The sequence below is a fragment of the Peromyscus maniculatus genome, chromosome 12 (assembly GCF_049852395.1).
Source record: "Peromyscus maniculatus bairdii isolate BWxNUB_F1_BW_parent chromosome 12, HU_Pman_BW_mat_3.1, whole genome shotgun sequence".
NCBI classification, from domain to species: domain Eukaryota; kingdom Metazoa; phylum Chordata; class Mammalia; order Rodentia; family Cricetidae; genus Peromyscus; species Peromyscus maniculatus.
In genome coordinates, this window is record NC_134863.1 from 76,477,017 (window position 1) to 76,497,690 (window position 20,674).

Sequence of the window (20,674 nt, forward strand, 5' to 3'; positions counted from 1 at the left end):
TCACCGTGCTTTGGCTCTCCTTGTGAGTATGGAGTGGAGTTCCACTGTGGTTTCAGCTGGCATTTTCCTAATGGTTACGATGGACATTTTCTCATAGGCTTGCTTATTTGTGATCTTTACGCATACTTCACAAAAACGCTTGTTCAGTCTTTTCCTCTAGTCACATGTTAAAAGCGCCTTATGTGTTCCAGATACAAACCTGTGTTTTATAGTTGCCTTGTGTTCTGGTTTGTCCTCTGTTGTGGTAATAGACACCATGACCAAAATCAACTTGGGAAGGAAAGAGTTTGTTTCATTTTATAGGTGATAGATAGCCTGTCATGAAGAGAAGCCTGGGCAGGAATTCAAGTCAGACACTTAAAGTAGATGTCATGAGGGAATGCTGCTTAGTAGCTCACCTGCCTATGGATGGCACCGCCCGCAGTAGGCTGTCCCACCTACACCAATCAAAAAATGCACCCACAGACATGTCCACTAGCCAATCCGATGGAGGCAATTCTTCCAAGACGTGTCAAGTTGACAACAACATTAGCCATCACACCTTCTAACTATTTCCTTCCAAACCATCATTTGCTTTTTTTTTTTTGTCCTCTTGTCATAAATACTGTAGATCCAAACCTCTTAAACTCCCTGGGGTCTAATTTACCGTTTTCCTTTTATGTAAAATGCTTTACTATCCAAAATAACAACTCTCTGAAAGATATGACTAGCAATTAGGATATTCCAAGGATATAGGATATTCCAAGGAAGAGAAAGACAAACAAACTTAAAATAATTAAAAACAAAATCCTTCATAGGTTGCTTCCTAGGAGCAAAGGTCAATCTTCTTGGGCAAATGCAGGGTATAACTCACCTGGTCCAGATATACTTTATAGTGTAATTTCATTAAAGTCAAACGTCAAAGTTGCTCAAACACCAATGCCAACATTGATCGCTTTCTTCTTTGACATTTTTAAGGTCTAACTCTATCGGATAATGTTACACATTATCCACAGTTTTCTCTGGAAAAACCCTCAAAGACATGCACCCCTAAAAAAGTATAGAAGTACTAATTTCTCAGGACTTCTTATACAAGTCACCCTGATTTTATGTATGCCTTATTTGATCTGGGAAGTCTGTAAAATCTTCTAACACTCAGGAATATTTTTTATACTTTTTGGTCAAGCTTTCTTTGCAGCCTTCCATGCTTGTTGTAGGCACATAGTTCCAGGCAGCAAACTCCCATGAAGAGACTCTGCTTCCGTCTTACTCCTTGGTAAACATCTCTTCTACTTTAGAGTGATATGGCACATCAGAAGCAGGAGTTCTAAGCTCTGGTTCCCGTTTCATCACTCAGGTGAATTGTGTCTCCAGAGCTGTCTCTTCACACTGGCATCTTAGATCTTATTCTCACAAGGTAAGGTTGGGAGGAATAACTTATGTTGTTTTTTTATGTTTTACTAAGAATGAGGTACTGTTATCATTCACACATTATCTATAGGAACATGTAGTTATCCTTATTAAAAGTTAATCAAATTTGTGATACCCTGGACCTACAGAATCAGAAGAGGCCACAGCATCCTGCAATGGTCTGGGAAATTACCTTTTTCACATTTATCAGAACCCCAGGGAATACAAAGGCTCCAGAGACCGTGGCTCCCAGGCTCTGCTTCCCTCCCACAGCACTGGGTGGACATGGTAAAGTCTCTGAGAACTCCACCTTTCCACTCAGAACACCTGTGTCAGTGGCTTCCTCCATAAGTAGTCTTTTATTTTTTGTGTCCTGTCACTTAATTGCTAGTCTTACATATATACCTCATGATAGATTTATATCTACTGGTGTGTTGCACAGTTAAGTCTTAGGGCTACATTTTTTTAAACTACAAAAAAAAGGAAACTTGGTGCTATAAAGATCTTACTCTTTTCTTATTAACAAAATATAAGAGTAGGTTTGATCTAGAATTTCCTTATAAGAGGAGCCTGAACTCAGGTCCAGGCAGTTCAATACATGCTACCTAAAGTAGTTGGACACTAATCCCAGCATTTCGGAGTTAGAGGCAGGAAGATTCTCTGTTGAATTGCAAATTTAAGGCCAGCTTCAGCTACATGAGATCGTGTCTAAATAATTAAATACATGCATACAAAAATATGTAAATAACACCAAATGAATTGACAATGTTGTTTTCTATAAAGCAGCCAAATAAAAATTTCAAAATATAATATGTTTAAACATTGTGTAGCATATACAATTTAAATTACAAAAGGAACAAGAAAAACAGTCAAAGAGTAGTCTTTATTGCTTTTGGGATTGTCGAGATCAAAATGGTATAGATGAGACCCACAAATAAAATAACTCAAAATCACTGAGGACCAAGATCTCAACAAAGAATGTCTAGAAACGGAAAAAAAAATGAAGAACTGAGTAAAATCACAGGGTCTGGATTACAAGCAGGTCATTACAACCTCTCTGCAATAACCATCACTTTCCAGTGGAAGGGGAAAAGATGGTTGGAAAAGGAAGAAATGCATTGTGTTCTCAAAAATATCTGAGCAAGAAGGAAGACCACTATGGTATCCAGGAAGATGCATCACTGTCTGAAGTGGAAATGGAAAGAGGAGGAGAGAAAACTTGTTTTTATTAGATGGCTGCATGGGCCAGACTTGCAGAGATGGATACACATGCCTGATGTAAATAGCAGCCTTTGTGGCAGATATTACTGATTCTATAATATGAAATTCAGTAATATTTTCTGTGTGTTTTTGAGACAGGGTTTCTCCATGTAGCTCTGGATGACCTGGAATTCGCTTTGTAGACCAGGCTGGCCTTAAATTCACAGAGATCCACCTGACTCTGCCTTCCAAGTGCTGGGATTAAAGGCATGCACCACCATGCCCAGTTAGAAAATCAGTAATAATTTAATAGATGTTTCTTATGTGCCAAGAACTATAATAAAGTCTAGAATATGGGCAGAATAGCATGCTGAACAAGAAGCAAATGTCAATCTCTCTTGACAAATATCAAAAGAAAAATACATATTGATGGTTTGTATCAAGTGGGAATATTCATAGGCCTGAGAGCATGGCTCTCACCATTAACTTTTTATTATTGTTTTTTAAGTTAGCATATAAAATAATAGGCTTCATTATGGCATATGTACATATACATACATGTACATGTGTGTACAAATATATATATATATATATATATATATATATATATATATATATATGTACTTTGAGTTCACCCCCTCCCCTACTACCTACCCTCATCCTCCCTGCCCCTCTAGCCCCTCCTGCTGGTCATTTTCCTCCACCCACAAGCAAACCTCCCTTCTGCTTTCATGTCTTATGTATTCCAGTACCTCCTCCTCTTCCTCCCTGCCTCCCCCTTATAATCTGTTCTCCCTCTCATAGACTACTTTCTACTTTTGTCATCAACACACACACACACACACACACACACACACACACACACACACACACACACACAGTGTTTGTCTCCCTGAGTTGGGCTTATTTCATTTAACGTAATGATCTCCGTTGCCATCCATTTTCCAACCAATGTAATGATTTCATTTTTCTTAACTAGATACAATCCTTTTACATATAGACATCCTGTTTTCTTGATCCATCCATCTGTTGGCAGATAGCTCAGCTTGTTTTATCTCTTAGCTATTTGAATAGAGCAGCGGTAAGCACTGATATGCAAGTGTGGTCATTCAATGAGCTTAGTAGCCATTATACAATCATCAGTGTTGTGGCTGTCCTCACAGACATTATCTTACAAGGAAGTAGACTTTGAGTAAATAATTATATAATCTGTAAATCCATGCATGAGGAGAGTTATAGAAATGAAGGGCCTAGCATAAACTGGAGGCCAGGATCTAAGATGGTACTATTTCAATAAAAGCATCCCTGATCGGGGGAATGAAGAAGAAGACTGAAGGATGAGAGAGCAAGGGGAGGTTATCAAAGTTCAGGGGGCATGTGCGTGTATAAATGGACACAGGGATGATAGCAGAGAACAGCCCCGGAAAGGGGAAGAGTAAGCAAGCATGCTAATAAACGCATAGGAATTCAAAAGCACCGAACATTCCAGAAGCAAGAGAAAATCATGGCCCTGGAAAAGAAGACTCAGTGGGGAAGAGGGCTCTTCAGCCACATGAGCTTACTTAACAGAGACGGATCTGTTCTCCATGTTCTGCCAAGGACCAGCTTCATAGCCTGTGAGGCCAAAGCCCAGGCCAAACCATGAAATCTACCAAGGCAGTGATGCCACACTGTCAGCGTCTTGGAAAACAACACACTAGCTCTTTTACACCAGAGATGGTGTGCTATAGTTCTCCACATGGCTTTGAACTGTGTCCAAGCTTCTTTTGTGGTTGATCAGCTTATCAGCATGTAGACAGAGCGATTCTTTATGTTGATTTCTGGCAGACACTTTGAATGACTCATTTTGGTGAGTATCTAAATATCCACTTGTTTCTGGCATTCTAAATGTTAGCCAAAAGCTTACCTTTTTAACCAAAACCAATGTTGTAACTGATCACATTTAGTTCTTGGCTTCTAAATCCCACTCAATAGGATTGTTGCAGCAAACAGGGCTGGCCTAGGTCATTGCTTCTGTGCCTTTTATATTAACATTCTTAAAGTGGTAACTGGTAACATAATTGAAGTCAACCTCTCTGATGGGTTGGTGTTAAGCCATAATAAGATTTTATACAGTATCACTTGTGTGATCTGAGCCAAATTCTTTAAGAAAAGCTTGTGAAAATCTTGAACTCGGGCTTTTCTTTCTTCACCCTAAAACGTCTGAACATAAGTCTGAGAAATAAGTTGTCATGTCTGATGAGTACAATCTTCATTTCCGCAGCTAATTCCAGAAGCAGATGTGACCTGCAGCACGTTTCAGAACTTCCTCACATTTGCCAACCAGCCCATGCTCAACAATGGAAAAGGAAGTTCAAAGTTGACAACCAGTCTCCAAACTTTGAACTTATAAGTAAAACTCCCAGCACCTTCTCACTAAAGTATCTTTTTGGTTAAGTAGTTCATGACTTTGACCAAATACCTAACAAGAAGCAACTTGAGGAATCAAGGGTTTATTTTTGTTCATAGTCTGAGGGGACACAATCTGCCATGGCAGAGAAGAAATGACACCAGGAAGAAGTAGCAGCTGTTTGCACAGCATCTGCAAAGAGTGAAGATGAAATGGGCCCAGGTTGTAAGACCTCAGCAACACACACACACTCTCTCTATATATATATCACACACACACACACACACACACACACACACACACACACACACAGGAACACACACACATGCACACACATGCATGAACACATTCACACAGAAAACACATGGATTAAATGAATAATTACAATCTCACAAACAAGAGCAAGTCTACACATACTTGCTTCAGCATTTAACAAACCATTCTGCAAAACCACTCTGGATAAACATGGGCTAAAATGAACAGGGATTCTGTTGGTGCTAAAAAGACAACCACAGTGACTGAAACAGAGGGTTTGGAACCAGACAAGACTACAGTCACTAAATTATTCACTCAAAGGTGGGAGCTCCAATGATAGTCTACTCTGGGAAGATCATAGAAGGATCTAGATGAGGACTACTTGTTATTGTTTTTTTAACTATTGAATTAATATCACCTAGCACTGTTAATTCACTGCCTTTTTACATTCAGCTCAAAAAACTCAGGTTTTAATTTAGGATTATTTTTGTTTTGTTTTGTTTTTAATTCTTGATATAAGGTCTCACTATGTGGTCCAATTAACCTTAACCTCCTGACCCTCTTGCCTCAGCAACCCTAGGTCTGGGATGTCTGGGATGACAGGCATGCATCACCATACTTGGCTAATAGTTGTGTTTTTAGCGACTTAACAAATCTGGTTATCTTATGACTACTTTGTGCCTAATCACTTTAGAATACATTTACATCAGTGAAAGGACTCTGGTAACTTGAAGGGGTGAATTACATCATAAAACATCTCTACAATCATTTTGAATCCCTACTTTCAAAACAAAAATTGGAAATATGATTCCATTTTCTTATGATAAACACCTGCAATACACAAGGACATTTTTCCAAATCATGATCTCAGTTCCCCTACACATCAAAGCACCCTCAGCTTAGGCTTTGCAGTGGGAGTGTTAGTGCTATAAAAAGTGTTTCATATTATTCAAAGAACATTTAAATCAGGGATCACACACTTGTCAAGCATCTTGTAAACAGCCATGGGGATTCCAGAGTTCAGATATTTTGCTGGTCCTTTATTTTCTAGACATTGTGTGATGGTTCCGGAAGAACAATTTCCATCATTGAGCTCAACCTTGGCTGCATGGTACTCGTACCTCAGATGCCTTTTCAAAATATCAATTCCCAGACTGTACTAAACACCCATCAAATCAAAGTCTGTGTGGGTAGAAATTTGGCATCTGTCTCTTAAAAAATTCAAGACTCTGGCCAGGGAGGCAGAAAGGCTAACTACAGATCTTCACTCTCCCTCCTTTCCTCCAAATCCAATCCCTCAGTCTCCACCCCTAAGCTCTGTGGCAGACCATCTGCTGCAGCCTCCCTTCTCTCCCTGCCTCCATCTCCAATGGTTCACACAGATCTCACCCTCCAAATTTCTTTTCCAACTCATTGCTTTATCCAGCCCCCAACTCCCCCAGCCATTCTCCTGAAAATATGCTCAACAAAAGCATAGAAAAAAAATTCCCCAGCCTAAAGAAGGAGATGCTATCAAGGTGCAAGCTTACAGCCCACCAAATAGACTGGACCAAAAAAGAAATTCCCCTGGGCACATAATAACCAAAACATTAAGCACACAGAACAAAGAAAGAATATTAAAAGCTACAAGGAAAAAATCACATACAAGGGCAGACCTATTTGATTAACACCCGACTTCTCATTAGAGACTCTAAAGGCCAGAAGGATCTGGACAGATGTGCTGCAGACTCAGAGACCACAGATACCAACCCAGCTACTACATCAAACAAAATTAAGAAAGGGAAATAGAATAGTTACTGATGAGTGAGGAGGGACTAGAATGAGGGGATCAAGGGGAGAAGGGGGAGGAAGAAGGCAGCAAGAGAGGGAATATGGGGAGAGACAGGTAAAATTAAGGGCCTTTTGAGAGGCAGTATAGAAACCTAATACAGTAGAATCTTCCTAGAATATTCACATGTATGAAAGCCATCTAAATTAAATCACCAAATAATGGGGGATACAGAGCACCACCTGGATATCTCTTATCACCGAATGATGCTTTAAGTATCAGGAATAGGTTACATATAATTGAATTGTGTCCAAAGGAGCCTCATGGGAACCTCCAAACAACTCAGACTGTTGCAAAGACTGTAGGTAGTAACTGACGGCAAGTTACTATTGCTTGAAAACACCTTTACAACTCATTGGACAGGGGAAGTCAATCTGGTGCCTACCTAGTGCCTTTACCCCTACAGACTAGTATTCATGGTATTGGAAGGTACTCTGCGTGCTACCAAAGAAGAAAGATAAGCATCCCTAGAAACACTTTGATCTACAATGGTATCCTGCATGCAAGATAAGCTAATACAATGGTACACAAAGCTTGTGTGAGTAACCAACCAATATCTGATTTGAGTTAAAGTCCACTGAGCAAAATGGAACCCATACCCAACACACTTCTTGGGTAACCAAGAACCTAAGACTAGATAGCTTACGGTCCTAAGAGAAAACCAAATAGTATTTTTCTATGATAAGAACATAGCAATAAAATGACTCCTGATGACATTTTGCTATACTCATAGATCAGTGCCTTGCTCAGTCGGCATTAGAGAAGCTTTCTCCTGCAGTAGATGGAAACAAATACAGAGACCCACAACCAGATAATATGCAGAGAGAGCAAGAGAGACTTTGGAACACTCAGTCCTAAATGGTATGTATCTGTCAAATCCCTCCTCTTAGGGCTCAGGGAACCCAGCAGAAGAGGAAGCAGTAAGAACGTAAGAGCCAGAGGGGATGGAAAAACACCAAAGAAACCATAATCAAAATATATGATGTGAGAATCCACAGGGTTTGATTTGATAAACACATGAACTCACAGAGACTGAGGCAGCATACACAGAGCCCGCAAGGGTCTGCAGAGAAAGGAGAAGTGGACACATGTTCTGTCCTTAACCCAGAAGCTATCTTCAACTGATAACCATTTACAGATGAAAATCTAGTGTTCTCCAAGGAAGTGTTGCTGGGGAAACAAACTGCTCTTAAGGCCAGTAGTAGATGGCTAACAGAAAACAAACTCAATGGCATCTTTGGAGGTTCCTTGTTTCATAATGTCATATCAGAAGTTTTTAATCTTTTTAATTTTAATTTCAGATATAGATATATTGATATATAACTTTTCTATTGTTTTATCCTAAAGGTCCTTTTTGTATATATTATGACTTCCTATTTAGTGTTTCTATGGGACACCTGAGTGTGTGAACAAGTGGATCTCTGCATCCATATCTGTTTCTTTTCCCTTTTGGGGGGCTCTTTTCCTTCTGTTCGTTTTGTTCTATTCTGATTTTGTTCTATCATTTATATTATATTATTATCCCTTAGAATAATGTTTGCTTTCTAATGAGAGACAGAAAGGGAGAAGATCCAATGGAAGGGGAAGTGGGGAGGAACTGGGAGGAGTAGAGGGAGAGGAAACCATAATCTGAATATATTATGTGAGAAAAAATATCCATTCTCAATAACAGGAAAAAGAAACTTTTCCTACAAGACTAGGTCACCGGTTGAATTGGAACTTCATACTATAGTTTGAAAGAGTTGCTCTAATCTATAGAAGAGTAAAGTTCTGTAACAAATTTTAAACTGAGGAAACAATAGTTGGCTTATTTAGCAGTAGCACACAGTAGGCCCTTATTTGAATCCCTGATGCCACATAAAGGAGAAGGAACCACAAAACCAAGCTTTCTTTTAAAATTCCATAATTAAATTTAATACTTTGTATGCTAATCATATAAAATTAATTAATTAACTAAAATAAAAATAAAACAAGTTGCCTGGCACATAAGAGGTCCTCGTGATAGCAGAGGGTAGTTAGTACCAGCAAGGGTAGAAGCTTCAGGATGAGCTAGAAATGAAGGTCTGAGAGTCACTTTTCAGGTATATTCGTCGTGGCTCTGCCTTTGACATGTCAACCATTGTTCTACTGTAAATTTTCTTAACAGTAAATTTTATTTCATGGTGGTCTTCAAAAAAAAAACCCAGCAAAATGGTGGTCAATAAACTGCAATAATGATGGCAAAAAAAAAAAAAGATTGATTATACCCTTGTGGGGTTTAAATGGGAAATATACTCTATAGACTCAGCTGTTCGAATTCTTGGTCCTCACTTACTGTCATTATTTGGAAAGGTCATGGGGAAACCTGGCCAGATGAAGGTCAGTAGGATGGGCTCTGAAAGTTCCCAGCCTCAGCTCTCCTTTGCTTGGCTCTCTCTGCTTCATTCTTGCTGATGTAGATGTGATCCCTCAGCTTTCTGCTGTAGATGCTTGCTGCCATACCTTCCCTGCTGTTATGGACTGTCCCCCTGGAACCATGTGCCAGAATAAACTTTTTTCATAAGTTGCTTTTGGTCACTGTGTTTTTTTTTTCAGAGCAAAAGAAAGGTAACTAATATAGCCCTCAAGGTTGAAAATGATTGACAGACATTGACTCTCCTCTTCTCCCATACAATAGTGTGTTTTTAGTTCCATTTTAGATACGAAATGAACAAAAAGCCACCTGCTACCTATGAGGCAGTGGGACACTGACCCTCCTTGGCCACCATTGTCTATATTGTATTCCCTCCAGGGAGGTGGATAAGGAGTCACAAAAATTAGTATAATTCAAAACAAGTACTGAGATGAGTGTTCAGTGTTTCCTCTTCCAACTAGATTCCCCTTACAGTCCTCCATGTCTTTCTGTTAGCCTTTGCTGCTCTTTCTAGATCCTTTCAGCATTAACTCTCAGTGCCCAAGCAAATTACCTTCACCTGTGGGGCACCTAGGCATCAGGCATCAGCATCTCTGAAAAAAATCAGCACACAAGAGAACCATAGCACCTTAATATATGAAGGAGAGGAGACACAGCACATGTAAAGCAGCCCGGATTTATAATTTCAGCCTTTGCCTAACATTTAAAAAAAAAAATTAAGGAAAGAAAGAAAGAAAGAAAGAAAGAAAGAAAGAAAGAAAGAAAGAAAGAAAGAAAGAAAGAAAGAAAGAAAGAAAGAAAAAGAAAGCATTTTCACAATGTTTGGGAATTCTGTTTTCCTTGAATTTTTTAACTCCACCTTAGTTTTTCTCCCCTGTGGCATACACATTTATTCATATGCATTTGAGTGTTTTAGCTGCTGTCATATTTAAAGGGAAGCAAAACCTGTCTTAAAATAATGGTCTCTGAGCAATCGTTTCCTAGAGTAAACATTACTGAAAGGATTGGCATTCCCTCACCGATGAGCCAAGACTACCATCTAGTGGCAACTACCTTTGAATTGAAAATGTGAAGTGTCAGCTTTAAGTGTCTGGTGAGTTCCAAGACATAGTTGCCTAAAGCAAAATCCATGTGTTTATTGTAAAAGGAGCTTTGTACTTTCAAATTGTGTGAGGAAATATTCCCTAAAATAAATTGTTGTTATTAAGCTGAGCTTCTAAAAGAAAAATCGATTTCTTGGTTCTGTTCAATATTTTGGTTTTGCTTAATTCGGGGGTTAAATGGCTGATAAGATGAAATTGTTGTGATGAAATACATAGTTTGGAGCCGAAGAGATGCCTCAGTGGCTACCAGCACATAATGTTCATGCAAAAGACCCAAGTTGTGTTCCAAGCACCCACATCAGGCAGCTTACAATTGCTTATAACCAGCTCCAAGGGATCCAAGGCCATATCCTGGCCTCCACAAGCACCTACACACACACACACACACACACACACACACACACACACACACACACACACACTTAAAAATAAAACGAAGGGAAGAAATAATATGTTTACATGTACCCAAAGTGAAATATTTAGTGACAAAACCTTAGTGTGTAATGAGTTTAAATGATGACCCTTAAAAAGATGTGTCCACATACCAAGCCCTAAAACTTCTGAGTGTGACCTTTGTGGTAAAGGGGTCTCTATCTGTGTAATTTAGTTAGGAAACTTGAAGCCAGTTCATAGTCTGAATTCAGGGACATGTACCCTTCAAGTGAGACAAGGAGGAGAGAAGACTTGGGAGAAGATGCAAGACTCTTGGTCACATGGACAAAGCAGTAGAGACTAGAAGTGGGAAGGGACAAGGTTTAAGTCTGCCCTGGAGCCTCAGAGCAAACGCCATCCTGCTAGCACCTTGGTTTCAGATTTCTGGCCTACAGAACCTTGAGAGAATAAATTATCACTGTCGTAAGACCTCCAGTTACTGGTAATTCATTATGGAAGACCTCAGAAACAAGCACAATCTATTCTTTCTTTTTCAGCATCCTCATGTTTGGAAATGACTCAGATACTTGCAAGCTTTCAAACAAACACGTGTAAACCTATTGAACTATAATTGACAACAAAAAAATGTTTCATGGTCTACACACTATTTGTGAAGGTATTTGGATGTCAAATGTTTCACTTAACATGTTTTCCACAAAAATAGCTAAAACAGAATGTTATTCAACTAACATTCCCCTTTCTAGGGTTGAAAGTGAAGCAATACGAGTTTTATATGAATATGGGTACATGTAATTAGAATCGCTCAGATGTCAGGTGTAGTCAGGAAAACATCGCAAACTCAATAGGAATGTTCATGAGCTGCCCATGAGATGAGATATTTGGAAGCTATGTGGACACTAAAAGCAACAGTGTCAGTACAATTGAATGGAGGCATTCATAAAAATGTTGTTTGCATCAGCAGATAGTAACTAAATATTTGGGAACTGGAAGGAGGGAAATGTACAAACAATCAAAAGCAGCTAAGTCCTTCCAGGATGTGTGGAATCCACACGTCATATCACAGGTTTGGGTTCTCCAAATAAAGCATAATGGAGTCTGTTTCAAATTATTCAGAGACTTCAGAGTCCACAAGTAACCACAGAAGAGCAATGGATCAGCCAACAGGAGCCTCTGTTGTATGTCTGACATTGTAGGGGCTGTTTGTCCTCTAGGGAAATGGGGTTTCTATGTAATGTAGGATTCAAGTAAAATGGGGGTTCTGTTATGCCCACAAGTAAGTCATGTATTGATAGATGCAATGTATTGATAGAACTTTGGAACTTGAGAGTTTGCAACTGAGTGTCTCTGAACTCCACACCTGATGATGGAGCACCCTGATGTGCCCAAGGGTTAGGTTCTCATAACTTCCACAATAAACATACCCACCTATGATATTACATGAACTTATAAGTTACCTGGGAACACAGAGTGCCTAGACAAAGAATGCACATGGAGGGGAGATTACTGCCTTTATTGAATTCACTCCATATCTCTAATTCACCTAATTTTTAGCATTTTAGACACAAGAAGAAAAGAGAACAAGACTTGCTCTGACAGTGATGGCTTTCACTGGTGACGGTGACATAGCTTGGTGGAAGGCCCGCCTAGCATACCAGAGGCCCTAGGTTTGATCCCTGTCACTGCCTGTAATCCTAGCCACACCAGATGTGGAAGCTAGAGGTTCAGGGCTTCAATCTCATCCTCCACCTCAACCAGCTGGAGGCCAGCTGGACGGCATTAGACTCCGTCTCAACATAACAATAGTTGGATTGTTTCTGATAGCAATGGCTCTGATTTTTTAAATTCATGGAAGCAAAGTTGCTTCTTCTCCCTCAAGAGCTGCTATGGCTTGGTTCACAAATGTCCTCCACTATTTCTAGGTAGAAGACACTATCATAACTGGTGACACATTGAGTATGGGGAAATGTCAGGAGGATCCTAGTGGGAAAAATAAGTAATTGGTTTGGAATGTTTTTATTATGGTAATTTTGTTTTTAATTTGGATTTAGGTTGGGCTTGGGTGGCTTTTCGTGGTGCTGGGGTTGAATCCAGGACCTTGACAATGTTAAGCAAGTGCTCTGCCACTGTGTTACTTCATAGCCCAAAAGCAAGTCACTGGGAGATGCATGTCCTTTAACGGTATGTTGGGACCTTGGACTGACTCTGAGTATCTGTCTCCTTGACTTCTTCCTCCCTGTTTCTCAACTCTAATGAGTTCAGCAGCCTTCCCTGCTCATGATGTTCCACAGACCCAGAAGTGACACAGGCCAGTGGCCATGGACAGAAATCTCTGAACCTGTATGTCAAAATCAGCCTTTCCTCCTGCCTAGCTGACCATCTCACAAGTCTTGTTACATTGATGGAAATCTAACACAGCCATGAAGCCAGCCAAAGAATCCTCAGACTATGTGAAGAATCTGCCCCCAAAGTCATATAACCAATAAAGAAAGCCTTCTTGTGCACAGCCTGTGATGCCTCCTGGTTAATGGGGGAATGCTGCCTAATAAGGGCCTCAAGTAAGACTCTCTTTAATGAACTGATCACTAGCCAAGTGCCTCCCTAATCCCATTCCAGCTGACTTCACTGGATATTCATAAATGACTAGAACTTGTCTCTTCATCCTTTCAACTATAACACTCAGCATTGTGATAATCTGTAACAAGATGCAAAATAAATATTTATAGATGAACAGATAGAAGGTATAAGAAAAGGGTGAAGAGTTTGTGAGGGGGGACAACAAGGAACATTTTGGAAGTGTTTTCCATTGACATATTTAAGAATCACTCACTGGTAAGTATCTCAACCATGCTGATCTATAAAATACTTAAAGGATACCAGGGCTCAACAAATACAAACTACTTATAGTTTGAGCTTCAAATGAGCTCTTGGTAACCAGATGCTAATCAAAAAGATAATCTAATTCAGGACTTTTTAATGTTCAGACATGTGATGAAAATTAATCATACTCAAGTAATAGTGAAGATTTGGCCTGAGAGTGATGGAAATAAGAGAAATGTGAGCTGGGAAGAAATGAGTAGCACTTTGCTGAAAGGTTTATTGGTGGTTTGCTTGTATATTAAAACCAATCATGAACACACTTCAATCTCAATTTTAGTGACTGAAGTTTTCTTAGGGTTATTTAATTTACTTATTTTTTTTTTCATCCTGAGTTTTCTTGGTGGCACCTAAGTATTTCTGAGGCCATTAACTGGTCTCTCTGACAGCCTCTAGGGCCAAAAAATCTCTTTCTCCTAGTAGACATGAGAAGCTGCCAAACTGCCTTAGATCTTAGATAATGAGATGTTCTTGTTTCATGCTCCTCTTGCAAAAAAAATCACCCATGGCAATCTGAAGGCACTAGCCCTGCACCCATGGCCATCCTCACTGTTGAGTGCCTACTGTATCCCTGTTCTGGCCTCACTGTTGAGTGCCTACTGTGTGCCTCACTGTTGAATGCTCACTGTTCCCCGGTTCTGAAGAGACAATGTATGGGCAAGATACAAGCAATGATGTGCACAGGGAAATCAGCAAAGGTTTCAAAATGATTTTATAAAGAAAAAGAAATAAACTTAGATGCATAAGAATCCCACTGTATGACATCATGAAATTTCCAGCCAAAGGAATAGAACTGGAAAAAAAATCATCCTGAGTGAGGTAACCCAAACTCAGAAAGACAAACATGGTATATACTCACTTATAAGTGGCTATTAGCTGTAAAGTAAAAGATAATCATGCTACTATCCACAGACCCAGAGAGGCTAAGTAACAAGGAGGGAGGGCTCAAGGGGGGACACAAGGATCTCCCTGGGAAAGGGAAATAGATTTCAATGGTAGACTGGCAGAAGATAGAGTTGGGAATAGGAGGGATCAGGTAGAGGAAGGTGGAGGTAGAAAATATTGGGAAAAACCACTGGAATTTCAGGGCATTTCGAGGTGAAATGAAAACCAAATGCAATGGAAACTCCATGGGATCTACAAGAGTAACCCTAGAAAAGACTCCTAGTAATGAGGGACTTGGAACCTGAACCAGACATCTTCTGTAACCAGGCAAGCCCTCAAATAGAGGGATTGGGACACCAACCCAGACACAAAATCTTTGACCCACAGTTTGTCCTGCCTGCAACTCTGAGACCAGAGCCTAGCATAATTGTCATCAAACAGACCAGAGAGACTTCATCCAGCAGCTGATGGGAACCACTGCAGAGCCCCACAGCCAAATATTAGGTGGAGCCTGGAAAATCCTGCTGAGGAGGGGTAGGAAGGGTCAGAGGAACTAGAGGAGTCAGAAACACCATGAGAACACAGCCCCAGGACTCAAGGGGGCTCTACAGGGAGCCTGTAGAGGTCTGACCTAAGTCCTCTGCATCTATGTTATGGCTGAGTAGCTTGGTGTTCTTGTGGAATTCCTAACAGTGGGAGTGGGGATGGTCACTGACTCTTTAGCCTACTTGTGGGACACTTTTCCTCCTATTGGGTTGCTTCATCCAGCCTTGATGTGATGGTATGTGCCTGGTCTTATTGTAGCTTGTTATGCTTTGTGTGGTTGATGTTCCTGGGAGGCCTGCTCTTTCTGAGGGGAGCTGGAGAGGGAGTGGATCTGGGGGAGAAGGGATGTGGGGGAAAAGGCAGGGGAGGGGAGGGAGGGGAGACTGCTGTTGGGATGTAATATATGAGAAGAATTTAAAAAAAAAAAGAATCCGTTGTAAATGTTGAAGTGTGGAGGGAAATAATAAACCAAAAGCTTGCAATAGACATAAGAGGATTAATCTTAACTTCACAATAAGTTTTAAAAAAGGCCCATTTTTTAAAAAAAAGTAAATGAACATGTATACAACAAATAGACATTCCCAGTGGTTTCCTGCAGAAAAAACAAGGGTTTCTGGAATGCATGTGCTCAATGGACCTACTAAAAAGCTTAACAGTACAAAGAGTCCCTAGTTTATAATGTTTTGACATGCAATTTATCTTTTATGGTAGTATGAATGTGGCATGCATTTAATGGACAATATAATTGAAATTTCTGTTTTGATTTTGTTTCCCAGCCTAGCAATGTATAGCATGATCCTCTGTTGATGCTTGGTGTGAGGAAAAACAACAGATTCTTCGCAATCTGCTGTGTTGCCGGTATCTTTGGTATTGTTATGTTTCCATATGCCATCCTGTCTACAAAGTACCCATCTGTGGTTTCTACTTCTGGCATATTAAACACATTTTCAGCTTCCTATGAATTTATCAGGAAGCCACTCCATTATAAACCAAGGAATCTCTGTATTTGAAATTGATACTGGCTGTCAAGAGCTAGCCTATTCTAAGGATCCTTCAACAAAGCAAGTGGCCCGGTTTTGCAGAAGGCTTCGCTTGGGTTCTTTCCTCATGGTTCATCAGTTATCAACTGCCCTCTGTCCAGGCTTCTCTGTCTATGTAGTACAGAAGGGTATTTGAACATGGTGTTTGAAATCACTGCCCTCCTGCCTTTTGATCTCTTTTGGATAAACTGCAAAGCAATTACCATAAATAGAGTGGCAGGCAAGTACAGAACCTACTATAGTTCGGGTGTGTTTGAGTGTATCCCCCAGGATCCATGTGTTGGAAGCCTGGCCCCAGTGTTGCAAGGCCAAGAAATGGCAGGACCTTGAAGGGTGGAGACTGGTGGGAGTTAGCTGGCAAGGTCTTAGGCACTGTCCTCAGTGAGATTAAGGTTGCTCTCCAGTGACATTTAATTATCTCCTGAGAGGAAGTTATTACAAATGAGTGAGCCTGACTCCATAGTCCCTTACTCTCCTCCTCACTGTCCAGCTTCTGTCTTGCCATAAGATCTCTCCTTTTCTCCCAGACATCACCATGATGAGACATACACAGAGGGGCTTTACCCAAGCAAGCTCCATGCTGTTGCTGTTGCCTCCAAAACTGTGAGTGAAGTAAATTCCTTTTCCTTTGTGTTTTGTATGGAGGTTTGGGGAAAGTGTGTGTGTGTGTGTGTGTGTGTGTGTGTGTGTGTGTGTGTGTGTGTGTGTGTGTGTGTGTGTGTCTGTGTCTGTGTGTGTGTCTGTGTGTGTGTCTGTGTGTGCCTGACACGTGCAAAGGAATGTCAGAAGTCAGCTTTATGTGCCTTTCCTTGAGAGTCATCCATCTTGGTTTTTTTTTTTTTTTTTTTTTTTTTTTGGTTTTTCGAGACAAGGTTTCTCTGTGTAGCTTTGCGCCTTTCCTGGAGCTCACTTGGTAGCCCAGGCTGGCCTCGAACTCACAGAGATCCGCCTGGCTCTGCCTCCCGAGTGCTGGGATTAAAGGCGTGCGCCACCACCGCCCAGCTCCATCTTGGTTTTTAAGACAAGGTCTCTCCCTGAAACCTGAGGTTTCTAACTTGGCTAGGCTACTTGGCCATCAAGCCCCAAAGATCCACCTATCTCCATCTCCCCAGCACTGAAATTATAAGCATATACCACTTCTCCCCCACTTTTTACATGGGTTCTGAGAGTTGAATTCGGGTCCTCTTCCTTGTGAAGCTAGCCCTTTACTGACTGAGCCACCCTCCCAGCCCCATAAGATTCTCATTCTTTAGAAATACTTAACCTCCAGCATTTTGTCATAGCAATATTTCTGTGTCTTTCACATGGAAGCACTGTGGGTTTGGACAATTTAACCCACAGTCTGAATCTCACTTTCCAGTTCAATAACATAGAGATAGTAAAATTACCCACCTCTTGAGCCGCTGGGAGGATAACAGGAGATAACTGTGTTCAGCAGTCCTCACATACTACAGTAAGATGGTAACAGCTGAATGTGTGACTGTATTTTGTTATCATTGTTCTATTTATCAGCAGTGAAGCATGGAACTCTACAGCCTGAGTAGAAACCAAACTAAGGGGTCTCCAGCCATTTGCTTTGTTGTTGTTCTTGTTGTTGTTGTTTATTTGTTTTTCCTATTGATCGCTGTCCCCTTTGACAACCTGGTAGGGGGCGGGGAATGATAGTAACAGAGTTGTCAATCATCGGAGACTAATTGAACTCATGGTCATGGTTACATTAGGGACAGTCCCACTAGTATCAGACACAGTAGTAACTGCAGTGTAGCTAATGATTTCTGGATGGTGATGGCACATCTAAGAACTTAGATGACAAGATACAGACTCTCATCACAGATTACTTCTGTGTTTATCTGTCTCTGTGGTGACCTCCCTCACTGACTTCTCATTCATAAAACTGTGTAGACACAGGGCTCATGGTTTCTTGAAAACTATGAAAGTCATTACTTGAAACATTTCCTTTTGAAAAGAAGAAGAAGAGGAGGAGGAGGAAGAAGAAGAGGAGAAGAAGAAGAAGAAGAAGAAGAAGAAGAAGAAGAAGAAGAAGAAGAAGAAGAAGAAGAAGAAGAAGAAGAAGAAGAAGAAGAAGAAACCCTTGCAGTATTTTGATAACCAAACTAGCGTTTCATTCCTGAAGGTTTGGAAAGGCCCCAGGAGATTTTCAAAACTGCTCTCTGTGTGAGTATTCTTTATTTAGCTTCTCATTTCTCTGCCTGAATCTTTACTTATACGAAACTATCTTGATCACGTAATAGTAACCAGGTATACTACTTTACATGGCCATATTTAGAATATTTTTTTTTATGATCTTGATTTCCTGGTGTTCTGTGTGATGCAGTAATGGAAAGCCCAGCTTTGAACAGAGAGATGGGCACATTTTATTTCCCCAAGTAATAGTGATAGTAATGGCATTGTTCACTTCCCTTGTAAGCTCCAGCATGTACTTCAACACTTGACTCTGCTTTGTCTGTTTAAAGCACACTGTGTTGCAGGATCCGAGATGCATTTTCCAAGGCAGGACAACTCCTACTGGCTGCACCCAATGGACCAGACCTACAATAGATGGGGAAATTAAACCCACACTGCTAAGGGATTCTCTTGCTTCCAAGACAGCCTTTTTGTTTTGAAAGTGCAGCACCTAAAAACTCACCAGCTTGATTCATTCTATGCTGACACACAGGCGAGCACAAACTACGTAATTCTAGATCTCTTAGTATCCTGAAAACCAACCCAGCCACTATAAGGTCCAGTAAAAAACAAAATCTAATACAATATTTACAATGAAGTGCAGGCGGGACATCAAATCTCCCTGTTCAGAGTGTTCCCAGATCATGCACTGTGTCTATCTTCATTTTTTCTGGTCTTGACCTGAATCCTCTATAATAATATAATAGTAAGTGTATACGCTGATGGTCATCTATGTTCATATATATGTATAATATGAATATGTCATTAGTATATAAACAAGTGTCTATGCAATCATTCCACACCCCCAGGGTCCCCAAGGTATACTAAAATCCTTCAATGCTCAAGCCCCTTCTCTATAGCATAGTATTTATTTTGTATATGCATTGTACATATTTTAGATGACTTAGAATATCTTATACACTGTAGATGCTGTCTACATAGATGAATTTTTTAAGGAATAGTGGCAAGAACCTATATAAATACAAACCAATAGAATAATAATTTTGTCTTGTTTTGCTTTGGTTTTCTATGTAGGTCTCATTATGAACCCCCAGCTGGCCTGGAACTCATTATATAGACCAGCTTGGCCCTGAACTCAGCGAGATCTGCCAGTCTCTGCCTCCTGAGTGCTGGGATTATTGTGCCACCACACCTGACTAATTTTAACTGAGAAAATAACATGAAACTTGAATTTCAGTGTTCATGAATAAAACTTGATACCTGTTCAAAACCAAGTCTGTACACATTCAATCAGATGCAATTTTATGCAAAGAATTTCCTGCATTTGGTTTAATCTGCAGATACAGAATAAAAATATGTGAATACAATGAATGGAATATATATATATATATATATATATCATAAACCTATGTGCATACATGTACCTATAAGTACCTATATGCTATACATGTATGAATGTATCTATATAGATAATACATTTATATTTGTAATGTTTGTTTACATATAGTAATGTGATTTATGTTATATATGGAATAGGTGTTTATATGTGACATGTCTTATATATGTTATATGTAATGTGTAGTATGATTTCTTTTTATTTTTTATTGATAAAAACTTATTTTCATACAGTATCTCTGATCACAGTTTCCCCTCCCTCATCTCCTCCCAGATCCTCCCATCTTCTCACCTTTCCAATTTCATAACTTCTTTCTCTCTCAAGAAAACAGAGGTAAATAAAAAAATGAACAAGGATAAAAACAAAATGAACAAATTAACAAACAAAAAAGAAAAGAAAGAAAAAAATTAAACAAAGGTAGAACATGAGAAATGCAGACACTCATACATACACACACACATAGACACAAACCCATAAAAACAAAATATCAGAAACTGTAATATACAAGCAAAAGATGAGTAATGTTTTAAAAAAATGCTTTGGGAAAATGGGAACAAAAAAATCTCCAAAATACTCTGTTTTCTTTTTGTGTTGGCCATCTACCCCTGGGCATGGGCCTTGCCCTTAAGTACAGCTTATATACCCAGGGAGACTCCCTTAGAAAACTTTTTTTTTTCTTTTTGAGTGGTTATCAGTTGGAGATAGCTTCTTGGTTGGGGGTCGATGCTCATGTCAACTTTCTCCATCTCAACACTGGGACCCCTATTTGGTTTGTACCTACGTAGGCCCTGTGCATGCTGTCACAGTCTGTGTTAGTTCATATGTCCATAAGTCCTGTC

The 20,674-nt window shown here is 39.9% G+C and overlaps 1 long non-coding RNA gene across 1 annotated transcript; it reads left to right on the top strand.

Annotated features, from left to right (window-relative positions):
* The first annotated feature begins 16,749 nt into the window (after positions 1–16,749).
* Positions 16,750–19,755, top strand: LOC143268019 (uncharacterized). Its single transcript, XR_013043608.1, has 3 exons — positions 16,750–16,897; positions 18,265–18,469; positions 19,514–19,755. It is a non-coding gene; the product is annotated as an uncharacterized LOC143268019 (long non-coding RNA).
* Positions 19,756–20,674: the final 919 nt, after the last annotated feature.